Source organism: Diceros bicornis, chromosome 1, assembly GCF_020826845.1.
Source record: "Diceros bicornis minor isolate mBicDic1 chromosome 1, mDicBic1.mat.cur, whole genome shotgun sequence".
Classification (NCBI taxonomy): domain Eukaryota; kingdom Metazoa; phylum Chordata; class Mammalia; order Perissodactyla; family Rhinocerotidae; genus Diceros; species Diceros bicornis.
Window position 1 is genome coordinate 81,527,971 of NC_080740.1, and position 14,644 is coordinate 81,542,614.

The window sequence follows — 14,644 nt, forward strand, 5'->3', positions numbered from 1 at the left end:
GGCTAGAGGGAACTGGAATTGAGCATTTCCCTTCCCATAGATAGGTTAGGCTCTGATAAATCTCTGGCATGTTAAGCTCTGGTAAAATAGTTTCTCCTGAGGTCAGGTCTTGTTAAGAAGTACAGGACGCCCTGGCATATCTCAAAATGCTTCCTTTTACTCTTCCTTGCCAGAAGCACAAGGGAATTTTTCACCAGGATTCACTGTGAGAACCTGATAAAGCTCCTGGAGGTAAAACTCACAAAAGTGTAGGGGACTCCCTATGACTGGGTGCCCCTGGAATTTTTAATTCTCAGACTTGTCCACATTGAGCCTCCAGCAACTTGCCAATTACAGTTCAGATTTTCTTACCCTGGCAATGTTTCCCATGTAGGTTTCTGCTTGTGGGTTTCTGCTCTTGTAAGTTGTGATTCTCTGTATGTGTCTGTTGGTCTCTCCAATTTTTGAGGGCAGTGGTTTGCCCCTTGACCTAATTTTTCTGACTCTCTAAAGAGAGTTGTTGATTTTTCAGTTTGTTCAGCTTTTTACTTTGCTTTTTTTTTTTTTTTTTTTGCTGACGAAGATTCGCCCTGAGCTAACATACATTGCCAATCCTCCTCTTTTTTTGCTTGAGGAAGATTAGCCCTGAGCTAACATCTGTGCCAAGCCTCCTCTATTTTATTTTAATATGTTGGACACCTCCACAGCATGGCTGGTGAGTGAAGCAGGTCCATGCCCAGGATCTGAACCCCCGAACTTAGGCTGCTGAAGCAGAGCGCACGGAACTTTAACCACTCGGCCACAGGACTGGGCCCAGCTTTTTACTTATTGTTAGAACAGAGTGGTGACTTTTAAGCTCCTTGCATGCCAGACATGAAAGTCTGGAAACTGGAAGTCGAGAGTCAGTTTTTAATTTTTATTGAGTCTATCACTGTTTGAGTGCCTACCGCTATCTGTGTTCTTAACGTGACAACATTTTGTTTAGAGTATTTTATTTTCAGAGTTGCACAAGACTTCCCAGCCTTCACAAGAATTTTTAATCATAGGTCAGTAAAAAAAAAATCATAATAAATAGAAGAATTTAGTTGGCAATAATCATTTGAGCTCTCTATTTGCGTCATGTGGATGGTTTCTTTTAGAAAAACGTGGAGAACCATGACATTAAGAAATATTCATAGATGAATTATGGGATGCAAGTTATTTGAGAGTAGATACTTGGATATATAATAGGCATTCTAGAAATACTTTTTAACTGACCAACTGATTGACTGATATACTATCTATGCTAAATGTCAATCAGTTGATAGTTGACAAGTGGTGCAATATATGATGACTTTTATAAACTGACGATTAAAATGTGTTAAAAGAAACAAAGCTCTAAATAGCTGTTGATATTAGGTGTATTCTTTCCTTTAGAAAGTACAAAATTTTGCCTTTTACTTTCTAGACCATTTAAAACTATATAATCCTACTGTTCTCAGACTTGGCTGAGGCAATAGGGTCAACCTTAGTGAACTCACTTGGGACCTGTGAGATATTTTAAATACTTAAGGGAAAAATAGCAACATCTGCCTAAATTACTACTATTAAATTATTTGGACCTAACTATTTAATAAATGGAGGTATTATGTAATTCTCTTGCCCCAGGGGCACCATGAAAATATTAGTGAGACACCAAGGGTGGCATGTACTGAGAAAGTTTGGGGACCTCTGATATAATCCATCATCAAAATATGAGTATATGACGTATAAGTTAGGAAAATCAAGATTGAAATTCCCTCATTGACATGAAAACATGAAATACTATGAAAATAAATAGATGAACCTCACTTTAGTAGAATAATAATGTATAATTTAGGAGTATAAGTAGTTGAGTCCTAACATGATTTCTGAAGCTCCAATTTATGTTAGCTCTTTAGAATTCATAGTACATTGGCCAATAGAGAGAATACTAACAAGGATGATTATGTTCTCACCCACCCCTATAAACCTATTTATCTCATTATATAGATAATGCCAGATACAACAATACTAGATTGTTCTTAACAGTTCTCTTGCTGAATGTTTCTACTACTCTGTAGGCGAGGCACTGAATGAAAGGTCATACTTTGTGGTGGATTGTATAAGCAGTGTCCGTTCATACAAACATATATAGATAACGTCACGCACCAAGGGAATTCAGAATTGAAAGTAAGCACCAGCCACACATGGGATTTGATAATCATCAAGTGCTGGTTAAGGATAGTTAATGCTTCAAAGTTTTTTTTCTCTTTTTTTTTTTTTTTTTTTTTTTTTTTTTTTTTTTTTTGTGAGGAGATCAGCCCTGAGCTAACATCCGCCAATCCTCCTCCTTTTTTGCCGAGGAAGACGGCCCTGGGCTAACATGGGTGCCCATCTTCCTCCACTTTATATGGGACGCCGCCACAGCATGGCTTACCAAGCAGTGCGTCGGTGCGCGCCCGGGATCCGAACCAGCGAACCCCGGGCCGCCGCAGCGGAGCGCGCGCACCTAACCGCTTGCGCCACCGGGCCGGCCCCTTTTTTCTCTTTTAATAAATTTTTTAAAAATTTGGTATAGCAATTTATTCATGTGTCAGTTTAGTCAATGTGTATCTTTGTCAGATCTTTAGAGTAGTCAAAGACATCCCACATACTAAAATTTTTATTATACGCACCTTAATGGTTTTAATTTAGAATTCTTTTACTACTTTTGCCTTGGAATGAGAGTGTCAACCAATGTTGCCCCAAAGAAAAGTAAATTCACATAGAAATATAATGTCTAATAGAAATACCAATGTGAGCTACATATAAAATTTTAAATTGTCTAGTAGCCACATTAAAAAAGGAATATATGAAATTAAATTTAATATGTCTAAAATATCGTTTCAACATGTATCAATATAAAAATTATTAACAATATATTTTATATCCTTGTTTTCATACTAAGTCTTTGAAATCTATTGTGTATTTTTTACTTTCAGTACACCTCAGTTTGGACTAGCTACGTTTTAAATGTTTAATGGCTACCATATTGGACAACACAGGTGTAGACTGTCTATCGTAGAATCACCTGTCTTTCTTGTTAAAAATTCAGATTCCTGAACCTTACTCCACACTTTTTGAATCAAAATATCTGAAGGAGGGTCTAGTGATCTACAATTTAAAAATTTTTCCAGCTGATTCTTCTGCATGTTAACATTTAAGAACCATTTTACTTCTAAAAGTGGTGCATGTTTAATCCCTCCCTGCCTCCCCTTCCCCCCACACACATACACACACACAGACCCACAGACACACACAGACCCACAGACACACACACACACACACACAGTGTGTTAATTTTATCTTCTGTGCCTAGGTGTTCTTATCTGTAAAATGGGAATGTTGAGAGTTCCAACATCACAGATATGATTGTAACAATTGAATGGGATAAAATAAAGATGTGCACAGTGCTTAGCATTGTATGGTTCTTGTATGTTAGCATACCATCCTTTTTGCCAGTCGATGAATGAGAAAATACACCCTAATATTCCTTATATGTGTATTTATTTTTTGAAATATATTTGTTGGAGGAAAGAATTCAGTTGTTTTCATTGATATCTGAGAATGTCTGCTAGGCAAGAGCAGTATTTCGGCCATACTCAGCTGCCAGTAATTCTGAAGTTGGGCAATTCTGTTCTAGTCAGTTGGTGGCTACTTAATGGGATTTACAATGGACACAGTTAATTTAACAGGTACAATTTATTAGACCCCTTTTTTTAGAGATAAAGCATTTTCAGTCAATTTTATACTTAAGGGTTGATGAAACATTACTCAATACTTCCTGAAGGGGTTTGAACACTCAGAGAAATGGTAAGGATGGCCCTAATATTTTTTTCTCACAGAGATAATTGATTATTACATCCCCTAGAAGTGACAAATGGTAATGAAAGTGAAAGAAAAGAATACAAATATTAATGTCTCAAAAGGATCATTCAATCACTTTTCTAGAGGCAGGTGACTTTTTACACACTTCCTATTGGTGAAGCAAATACAAACTGAATTCTTGTGTTAAATGTGTTTACTTTTGCACAAAAACAGTAATACAGACAGTGTGTTTCAATTAAAAGGAACCCTGAAGCAAAAATGTGTTACAGTCAGGGTAGCAGCAGAGTGTATCATCATCTCGTCGGCACAGCAGTCAAGATAATGAACAGCTAAGAAGACTGGACAATGGAAGGTGAAGTATGACTTGTCATGAACCTGTCAATAGAATCTGAGCTCACTTTCCATTAGTAGGTGCCATGAAATTGCAGGGATGTGCTGAGGAGCTGGAGAAAAAACTAAAATAAAAGTGGCCTGAAAGTACTTAGTAATTTTAAGCCTGATTTAATATTTTGCCATTGTTACCAAAAGCCTTAAATCAATGATTTCAGTGTTTAACTTCTCTTACGCTATGAGTTGATTGTCTGGGTTTATCCTCTGTTGTCTTGACTGTGAAACAGAAATTCCTCAAATACTTTTCCTTTGAGAGGATTTTGTGTTGTACTTCCTCTTTAGTATGAAGTGTATGATTTGAATAAAGTTTGGAATTCTGTCTCTGCTGAGGACAATAGGATATTTTATAAATTATAGTGAGAGATGTGTTGTATTGTATTGAAGTTGTATTGAGTTTCTGTAAAAATGAATTGCTACTAAACTGAGTCCAAGTGTAAGCTTCCCCAATGGATGAAAGCTGGATAACAGATAGGTCAAAAGAATCGTAAAAAAGAATCAGGTTGGATTTCAAATGAAAAATTCACTAGTACTATAAATCCAAGAAGATACATTGAAAAAAAACCATATCTGGTAATAGGAGGGATCAAGGAATAGTAAGTATTACTATTTTTGGTTCATTAATATATTCGTTTAACATGTATTGGATACCCACTTCATACCAGTGTTGTTCTAAGTCCTGGGGACAGGTGACTGAAGGCAAGGCCTCTGCTGTGCACTAGGGAGACAGAAAAGAGATGAATAAAGAAATGAACACAATAATTTCACATAGCAATAAGTGAGATGAGGAAAACAGAACAGGATATTGTAGGAGAGTGACTGGGGGTCCAGGGCAGCTACTCAATGACAAGTTCTCTGAAGAGAAAGTATTTTCATCCCAGAAGGAGAGAAAGTTAGAAGAAGGGAGAAGACCTAAATGGATTCGAGTGTAAATAGAAGACGGATATAGAAAGAGGGTACAATCTTGCTGACTTCCTCCTTAATGCTTAAATTCAACCTTATTCTGCTAAACAAGTCAGAGCCCCTCCCAGGCATAGATGTTGAGATCTTTTGTAGTAGGTCTAGCGGTTTCTTCCTTCCCAAATCTTCTGGAAGTGTCCAATTGGTGGACACAATGTAAATTTCTGGAAAGTATCTCAGGGCTTTTTCACTCTCTTTAGTTCTTGTATAAGAATCTCTCCAGCCTCATAATATTAGGCACCCTTATGTCTGTTCCTAGAGCCACATATTGACTCTTCAGAGATAGAACCTTGTGTCTTACAGATTCTGTGTATACCAAGTGCCCAGTGCCAGGCACAGGGTAGACACACTGTAAATATTTTCTGCATAAAAGAAAGAATGGGAAAGAAAGTCTCAGAAAGCCAAGCTGTTAAGTAATGTTCTCATGAGTAGTTCCTGAATATACTTCCAGGAGTTGCCAAGCTCAAGGTCTAGGAGCAATTTCAAAAGAAATAACAGGGAAGTTTTAAAATTCCTAGGTCTCACCCTTGGAGACTTTTATTCAGTGGATCTGGAGTGATACCTGTGCATCTGATTTTTTTTTCAAGTTCTGCAGTCAAATCTCATCAGTAAGCAGTTTTATGACTGCTATTAGACTAGAGAGGGAGGCAGGGAAAAAACTAAGAGGTCCTTGTCCATGGCTTCCTTGACTTGTGTTGTTTGTTTACTGAGTTACCCTTTTAGTAAGTGGTATATTTGATTTGGAGCCAATAATCAGGGTTATTCTTATTGTATTTAAGGATATAGCAGGGGCTGGCCCGTGGCTTGGCAGTTAAGTGCGCGCGCTCTGCTACTGGCGGCCCGGGTTCGGATCCCGGGCGTGCACCGACGCACCGCTTCTCCGGCCATGCTGAGGCCGTGTCCCACATACAGCAACTAGAAGGATGTGCAGCTATGACGTACAACTATCTACTGGGGGGCTTTGGGGGAAAAAAAGGAGGAGGATTAGGCAATGGATGTTAGCTCAGAGCCGGTCTTCCTCAGCAAAAAGAGGAGGATTAGCACAGATGTTAGCTCAGGGCTGATCTGCCTCACAAAAAAAAGAAAAAAAAAAAAAAAAGAATATAGCAGATAAAGTGAAGGTAAATTTTGTTGTTTAAATGAAAAATCCAGAAGCCGAATGGAGCAAGATACAGGTCTTCTCTTTCGAAATATGTGCAAAATCTGCCGTCTGCACTGGCTCCTAACCCTACCATGAAATCAGTTCTCTTAATAGCCAAAAAGTTAGAAAAATTGAAGCAGATTTAGTAGTGTATATATTCACATACTGAAAGCTTTGGATAGTTAGGATTTTAGATTAGAATTCAACTTTTTCCCCCTAATAAATGCCAGCCGGGTGAGTTGCATTAATGACCGTGGTTATGTTTGAATGTAAATGGGGGACATCTGGCGATATCAGGAGATCAAACATTGGGAGTCTGCATGATGACTCTCATCTGTTTGTCACCCAGCAGGTGTAATGGATGGCAGGCATGTGGGCTCTTTGCCCAAGTTAGTGTACAGACCTGATATATCGAGGGGAGAAGTTTCCTTTGCAGTTTTAAAGGATCATAGCTCAAGATAGGTGGGTGTGTGAGGGGGCAGGTGGAGTCGATATTTTCTACTGCACAAATTTCTTTAGTAAAATCACCGCTTTCTAGCCTACAGGCATTTCCCTTGTCCCGTTTCAACAAACTTCCACAGCCCAATTTGTTATTCAAAAATTTATGGAAAATGTATGTTAAAGTGAAAAGGGTACATTGTGCAGAAAAGGGAAGCAGCTTGTAAGCATATCATTATGCGTGAGCCATGGGGCCCGCAGATGGCACTTCTACTCAGAAACGAGAGTGGTGCCAAAAGCTAAACTCTAAATACATTTAAATCACATATCTTTACTTAAAAGTGGAGTATTTTGGAAGGAAAAGCAGATGATATTTAAGTACACAAGTGGTATTCTTTTGTTCCTCATATAATAGAGGCCTTTACAAAAGTCGTTGCCTTCTAAGTGTGCAGTAAGCCTTTGATTCCTCAAATTCCCCAGAGGATTTAGTCGCAGTGCATGGCTCAGTTCTTAATAGGATTAACCACTGAGGTAGTACCTTGCTAGGAGAACAACTCTTCAAGTATCTTTACAGTTATTGAAAATTAAAGGATTGTTTTGATTACTGTGTTCAATGCTAACAGCAAACCTTTGTTTTGCACATTAGAAATAGTAACAAAAAATTATCATGACATACGGGCTTCTTATTTTAATTGAAAATAAATTTAGTTCTTCCACTGTGCCAATCTTTAATTAATTAGAGGGAGAGTAATGAAAGGGATGAAGGCATTTGCTTGCTACTTAATATAATGATTTTCTGGGAATGTATTTTTTTAATATAGTAATCATGCTGATTTCTTGTTTAGAGTGTAGTTATATTTACTCTGAATGGAGAATTTATAATTAAAAGGGTACAGTTCACGTTGGTGAGATTAACACAGTAAATAACGAGTTCATTTTTATTTCTTCTTTTGGAAGATTGGCATTATTTTTATTAGCACCTTATACAATGAGTATTTTAGCTGTGAAATTGATTGTGAATGTGTATCCTTAATTTTTATTCATGCCATTAGGTCTGGCAGCAATATGATTAAAATAGGCATTATTAGTATTTAAAAATTTAGAACATGGGGCCGGCCCGGTGGCGCAAGCGGTTAAGTGCGCGCGCTCCGCTGCGGCGGCCCGGGGTTCGCTGGTTCGGATCCCGGGCGTGCACCGACGCACTGCTTGGTAAGCCATGCTGTGGCGGCGTCCCATATAAAGTGGAGGAAGATAGGCACCGATGTTAGCCCAGGGCCGTCTTCCTCAGCTAAAAATGAGGAGGATTGGCGGATGTTAGCTCAGGGCTGATCTCCTCACAAAAAAAAAAAAAAAAAAAAAAAAAAAAAAAATTTAGAACATAATCTTTTATTTTAATATTCTAACAGCTTCATCTGTTTAATGATTGTACTTTTAGAAAATCCAAAAGTATAATTATATCTATATGACATTTGGTATGTGAGAACTTTAATTTTCAAAATATTGTAAATATGTGTAATTTCCACATTTCTCTACCTCCTTCTCCACTCTCTTATTCTGAAATACTCAACACAGTAAATCCCTTCCAATTCTAATGGCCTCTTTTGAGTTGATGTGTATATGTGTGTTAGGGAGAAAATGTGTGTGTGTGTGTTTGTGCACGTGCACCCATGGATGAGCAGTGTGAGTGAAGGGGAGAAATGTGAATTATTTTTTAAAGAAATACTATTTCATTATTTTCAGCCAACCACAAGTAAAACACAGTGACGGCTGATAATGTATTGGTAAATAGAAGTCCACTGGCAGTTGTTCATAATGCAAAGATATGAATCTTTGCCACAGTCAGTGTTCGTGTATTTGAAAACCAAATTCCTTATAAACTGAATGTCCTAAGCTTTTCTCTCTGGCTTCTTTTGTAGTTTTATAGCTTTGGTGGAATGCTGTGGTTATTCTGTATTCTGGGTCATGTTGTCACCAAGGATGACTGTGGATGTGAAGTTTTAGGTGGTCGGCTCACTTCACCGCTTGTTCACTTGCTCACTTGAATAACCCTCCCTGGGTGGTGGGAATGCAGGGCCACGAGTCAGCAGGAAAAAGGTTCAGCTGTCTCCGTATCAGGGCGTGAATATGATGAACAACTAGGTAACCCTTTGAGAGATATTGTGGGCGATAGTTGAGAGGATCAGATTAACAATTAAATAGTTTGCTCACGGACAGAGGGCAAATATGATAATTACTATATTAAAAAACCAACTGAGTAGGCTGGGGCATCAGTTAAAGAGAGACGGCACCATACACAGAGGTCAAGCTCTTTTCATAATTTCAAAAGCATTCTTATTCTATGGATTACTTCTTCATCTATCCATATTTAAAAAGAGATGATGATAATTTTATAAATTTCTTTATATGTTTCAATGCAAATCAAATGCTCCGAAATGTTTCAGTGTAAATCAAATCCCAAGCAATGTCTTTTGGCAAGTTTTTATTTTTTCTTAATGATTTCAAAATTTCTCAAAAGGACCCCTGTACATTCCTCAAAGTAAAGGATATAATCAACAAGAGATTCACAGTTTCTGGCTTCAGAGAGCTACAGGTTTCTGTTTACACCAATTTGTCTTTGAAAATGGTATATTATGTCCTAAAACTATTCAGCAAATAAAAACAGTTCTTATATGATCTAGGACTCTTTTGATTGCACTCTAAGCGTCCATATGAGTACTATTTTATATACTTTAGCAAAAGCAGATGAACCTCAACTATCTATGAATTAATTATAATTAGTGACTGATTTAATGTTTTTTTGCATTCCTTTTTATATGTATCCCTCTGAAACAAACATTATTCTAGGCATGCAATACACAATTATTAGTTCAAGTTGAAGTGATTCTGTATAAAATTGGCTTCATATTTATTCATTCAGAAAATGAGCAGGGAGAGAGTGCATATTTTATAAAACTCCAGTAATTTCTGTATCAGATAACCCTTAAGCAAAATAAGATTCGACCTTTTCACAATTGCTTAGTGAATTGGTATTACACGGAGTATCTTTTTAAACTTCTGTAGAATTTTTTTCCTTTTATTGAAATCTTTGAACATAAGCTTTGGATCACACATCCTGCATTTGAATGTTGAAAATATGATTGTGTTTTGATTGGTTCAGTGCATCTTTATGATAGAAACCATGTATTCTGAGCAAAATTATGCCAGAATTTAACAGATTATTGTGGAAATCTCTATGTGAGAGAGAAGATGATTTAAATTAATGGAAATGTTATCCTAAACAATAAAAACTCAGAGATTCTATATAGGGAGAAAAGGAGACTTCTTTGGCCAGCAGTTGTTTTGGAGGGAATAAAACATATTATAAAAATAGTAATACGCTATTCTTAATTTGTTCTAAGCATACCTTGTTGTTACTATTTGGCTGCCCGTAATTTCTTTGTGATGTTGATCAGAGCCACCAATGATTATGCTCTGCTAATTAATCTCTAACATATATTTGACAATTCTCTGATCTATTTGTTAAAACCACAGTGGGCTTTCAGATCCTTAGGGAGGATTCAGGGACCTCGGAATGTTTTGAAATTTTTTCTCCTGGCTCCCTTCTCCTAAGATTCAACTTAGCCAGCTTGGGGATATCAGTGAATTTCAAATAGCATTTGTGATGAGGCTGGTCTATTGCTCCACTGTGCAAATTTACCATTAAAAGCAAATAAAATGTGAGGTATCCCTCCCTGCCCTGAAGCCTGAGGAGCATATCCACAACCCGAGTGGTAGGTTCTGCACAGCAGACTGGGCTAATGCTCCCTGCATGAAAAAAGAAGTGAGATGCATTGAACAACCATAACTTTATTAGAAAGATTTCTTTGCATAAGGCAATGCAATATTTTAGGTTATCTGTATTTAATGGCATCGCTAATATGTGACTTTTGATGTGTCTTTCTGCTGCATATTACTAGATGGCAAAATTTCAGACGTTGGCTTGCAGCTTATACTTTAATGCACTTACATCAGCATCTGACACAGGTCCTTAAACAGTGTCAGGACCCAACCACGAGCATGCAAACGTGAATACAGAGACCAGTGTTCCTTGTAAACCATTATCATCATCTGGGGAAGGGCTGTCCAATAGAAATACAATGCAAGCCACCTGTGTTATTTTAAATTTTATACGCACATTAAAAGCAGTAAAAAGAAGCTGGTGAAATTAACTTTATTAATGTATTTTATTTAACTCAATATATCAAACATTATCCTTTCAATATTGTAACCAATATAAAAATATGATTGGGATAGTTTACATTTTTTATACTAAATCTATGAAATCAGGTGTGTGTTTTACACATACAGTACATGTCATTGCAGACTACTCAAAATAAGTGCTCAGTAGCCAGTGGCCATATTTGGCTGGTGTCCTCTGTATTGGACAGTGTAGACCTAGGGCTTGAAGCAGTATCTGATACGTAATCACCACTCAATTAAATATTTGTCAGATTAATGAGTGAATGATACTAATTGAATGGTTTTAGTATATCTAGATCAATTAATAATTTTCTGCATTATAAAATTATTTTATTGCAGGTCCAAATGCCTCATAATCAAATTTCCTCATTAAGCAATAGAGAGATCTTTTATTTGGACTTAGAATATTCCTTTTTTGAATAAGGTTGAAGTTTCTAAACAGTTATATGAATAGTAGAATGCGAAATGGCTTGGGTATTCTGAAATTCATTTATTTGAACTCGTCATTTCATTTTCTTCTGCTGCATGGACTGAAACTCATATGTTCATATTTTTATGTCGTGAAATCTTTATTTTTATTCATTAGAAAGAAGTCAATTAATTTGCGTTTTAATCTCCCATTCCTCACATTGTAGTATCAGTCTCTTTACATCTAAAGGGAAAATTGTTAATATTTCTTTTAAGCCTATAAGCTTAATTTCCATTAAGGGAACTGGCAGTTTGAATGAAGATAACGACATCTTACAAGTTTTATTCCTATTGTTTGGCTTTTTATAGGTTTGTCTATATCACTTCATTTTGTAGCATTTGTGTAAAATATGTAGTCTGGCATTTGCTTAATTTTTCTGATTTATATGTTTAATAGTGGAAAAGTCCATCTAAATGATGCAAATTGAGGCATGCCCAATTATTCCCCAGATGTACAGAATATTTAATTTATATTGTTCATTTTATAATACTTTTAAATAGGATATTTAAATTTCTCAAATTTCCTATAAACATTAAATGAAAAGTTAAAACAATTTGATTGAAACAAAAGTGGACCCAGATTAATTGCCATCAGTAATCTGGAAAGTGAACTTCTATTATAGAAAACGGTTTGAAATAAAAATAGATGGATGGCATTACCCTATTTGGGCACAATTTTGTCTATTCCAGGTGTATTTATTTATAGAGAGATGTTTAGAAGGATGCTTACCAAAATGTAGGCAGTAGTTATCACTGACTGATGTGCTTTTGAATGACTTTTACTTTCTTTGTTTTATTTAACTGTGCCATTAGTTTCTTGTTGTTTTTTACAAGGATACTGTAAAAGAATATTCAAAAAATAAATTTGAAAATATAGATCTCATTGTAGTTACATAAAATCCCAGGTGTAAAATGTAACAGAAATTTATATTTCAGAAAAAAATATAAATTTTGGGTTTGTTTAGTTTTATTACAACTTAGTTAATAAGGTATTTAATTTAAATCAATATATAAGCTTTATCTGATATATCTTAATGCAGATAAAAACCTAATAAATAATAACATTTGGTAAATGTATTGCCTTAAAGCATGCAGCATTTGTTACTGAATATTTGATGAGTGAAATACACTGGTCAAAAAATCATTTCCATTTATTCATTTGACAAATATTCATAATGCATATAATAAAATATAGGGTGAGTTTAATACTTCAGAAGTTAGTGGATTTTTATTTACTTCTATTTCACTAATAAAAATAAACAATAATAATAGCTAACATTTACTATGTACCAGGCATTGTGTCAAATGAATTATCTATGTAATCTTTACAATAACCCTATGAGTTAAGAGATTGTTGTTATCCCTATTTACCCAGGAAGAATCTAAGGAACATAGAGGATTATAATTTGTCTTAGATCATATGGCTATTAAGTGTTTTTGTCACATGTCAAACCCAAGCAGTTCAATTGTGGAGCCTAGTGAATTAATTATTACCCTGTATTGAGTATACTATGGATACCTTGCCTGTTTTGTTTTACATTCGAGCAGCAGGCTTTTAAATTTATAATTAACATGGTAGAAAATAACAAAGCAAGTAACATTTCTCTTGCCTGAAATTTACAGCTGTCTTATTATAGTCTTATTTTTGTAGAGAATTCTTCACTTATCTTTAAAATAAATTTGTGATCCAGCTGAGATGAATATCTGACTCAAGTGCAGGCTCCTCTGCAGGTCCAGAGAGGAGGTCAGTGACTCGCCTGAGGCTGCACAGCTGGTCGGTGGGAAGGCAGGCAAGCCCCACATGCTTCTACCGTTGAGGCTTACTTTTATGATTTTGTGCTATTCCTAATTGTAAAAGTAATTTTTAGATTCAACCCATTGGTGAATCGTCTGCAAAATATTCTTGCAGTTTTATTTAGTAATAAAATTTTTAAATTGTGGCTCTTAATAGCATTAAAAACTAATATTCAAGAGAGATTAAAGGATCAGAACTGCACAAGTGAGTAAACAGACTTGATTATAAGGACACCTAATTATTACAAGGTAGGATATAATTAAATGCTAAAGTTGTGCGATAGGAAGACAATAAAGGCTACAGAGTTTCTAAGGAGGAAGTCAAAGAACGATATTGCTTTGCAGGGCTCTGATTGCCAAGTTGAAAACTTGAAAAAGTAAAACAAAATACAAAAAAAGCAAGTTTGCAAAAGGTCTTATAATTCTGTCTAGCCTTGTCAATTTGTCTTTTAAAGGCACATAGTCTTGATCAGACAACTCTACATCTATCATTCCCTTGTAACCAGATTATCAAGATACCGTAATACACAAGGTAGCATAGCAAGGAGAGCGGAAATTGTGATTAACATTTGTTGTATGCTTCTGTGTGCGTGCCAGAAACATTTTCTTTTGTTATTTCTCAATGTTTTGTGGTAGGGGTTTTGCCCCCACTCCTCTCCCCATTTTACAGATAAGAAGATTGAGACTCAGAGGGTCTGAGGAACCTTGTATGAGGTTGTGCTTATTAGTGATAGAGACACAATTCAAACTCAGGTCTGCTGTGATTTAAATTCCAGACTCTCCACTGCACTGTGACAAGCCCTCTTACTGTCTGGTAGATCAGGATGCTAGCACCCAGTGTTTATTTCACATTACCAGGAGTCTTTGTGGAGGGCAGGAAGGCTTTTCAGAGTGGTCAGGGAAGATAGAGCTATCGGTCTGAAGATGCTGTTTGCCCTTGTGAGGAGGGCAACCAGGAGTCTGGTTTTCTGTGGTGGCCATGTGTGGGAACCAGAGATGGGCTCAGCCGAACTGGCACTTCTCCAGCTCACAAGAGGATCTTACCCCCTGCCTGGGCAATGCTGACTGAGGAGGAGTGCCTTCTTTTTCCATGTGGAGGTATACAGTTAGTGTCCAACATGAGAATGACTTGAGCAAAACTGGGGAGTTAGGGCTATGTGTTTTCAATTATTGTCACTCCTTTATTAACCTCTCTTTTTCTTTTTGCACTAACACCAATCCCTTTGTGAACTTAAGAAATCACCCCTCGCCTCCCTCACTGCCCCAGTTCTACTGGCCGGGGGGAGAAGAGAACCTAATGAATAGCAAATGTTTTAGTGTGGATTTGTTTAATATGTAGACTTTTGGGGGGAGGAGGGATGTTTGCATTTT

At 36.5% G+C, this 14,644-nt stretch overlaps 1 long non-coding RNA gene across 1 annotated transcript in view; it reads left to right on the forward strand.

Annotated features, from left to right (window-relative positions):
• Positions 1-14,644, forward strand: part of LOC131408620 (uncharacterized) — a 352,918-nt gene that overhangs the window by 144,132 nt on the left and 194,142 nt on the right. The gene's annotated exons all lie outside the window — the stretch shown is intronic.